The 978-nt window shown below is 35.4% G+C and overlaps 1 long non-coding RNA gene across 1 annotated transcript in view; it reads left to right on the top strand.

Annotated features, from left to right (window-relative positions):
* The first annotated feature begins 335 nt into the window (after positions 1 to 335).
* LOC117125498 overlaps positions 336 to 978 on the top strand; it is a 1,578-nt gene continuing 935 nt past the window's right edge. The window contains exons 1-2 of the long non-coding RNA XR_004448136.1: positions 336 to 399; positions 744 to 813. This is a non-coding gene — a long non-coding RNA (uncharacterized LOC117125498). The remainder of the gene's footprint in view (positions 400 to 743; positions 814 to 978) is intronic.

Genomic DNA, 978 nt, shown 5'->3' with positions numbered 1-978 from the left:
AACAATAACATAGGCTAGGCTAGACCTGACCAATTATTGATACCATAATCTATAGATAAAAACATCCATTTGATAATTAACCAGCAGCTTTTCGAGTGGTAGTGCCGATAGAAAACTGCCGTGTTTGAGGAACTGCGGCAGTGCCGATAGAAAATCGGAGCTTTTTTCGCACTGCGGCAATAATGCAGATAGAAATTAACAACTTTTTCGCACTGTGGCAGAGCCGATAGAAAATAGCAGCTTTTTGGCACTGCGGCAGTGCCGATAGAAAACAGCAGCTTTTTCGCACTACGGCAGTGCCGATAGAAAACAGCAGCTTTTTTTCGCACTGCGGCAGTGCCGATAGCCTCAGCCGATTTCAACAGTATGTACCATGCACATGCATTGCCGTTTAAAAAGGTAAAATTAGTTTCATTTCTAATGTCAGGTATAATTAAAAAAGATAATATGCTCTATTCTGCTCTTCATAAAGCAACAATCAGCACAAATTCTATAAGCATGCATGTATTAAAGAAATACTAGTCTATAGCCAAGAGGCTAGCCGAAGCTAGCCTACACTCAATGACAAAGTTCCTTAATAGCTGAATTACCGTAGGGGCATAGGCCTGCAGTACTACTAGTACTATCACAGTATTATTATATTACCATAGCTATAAATATAGTAATAATTATATAATATATTGTAAACACAATCCATCTGTATGTTATGTAATGATAAGAATGTTAAATTTTTGACTTGCTAGGAATCACAATGGCAAGAATTGTCTTCATACTGACCTCTGCTGGCTGCCTCTCATCAAAGTATATTAAAAGGTAAATTCAAGTTTTATTATTATTTAATTAAATTGTAACTCTCTGCCATACCTTTAAATTGAACATTAGAATTTTGCATTTATACTTTTAAATGAAATCTCATGATTTTTAGGGATATTCATCACGTTAATAATCTTATAAGAGGCCTATTCTATCTAAAATATA

The sequence above is a fragment of the Anneissia japonica genome, unplaced genomic scaffold (assembly GCF_011630105.1).
Source record: "Anneissia japonica isolate Jap-2015-1 unplaced genomic scaffold, ASM1163010v1 scaffold7731_len1735946_cov199, whole genome shotgun sequence".
NCBI lineage: Eukaryota > Metazoa > Echinodermata > Crinoidea > Comatulida > Comatulidae > Anneissia > Anneissia japonica.
This window is presented reverse-complemented; position numbering and strand designations above follow the sequence as displayed.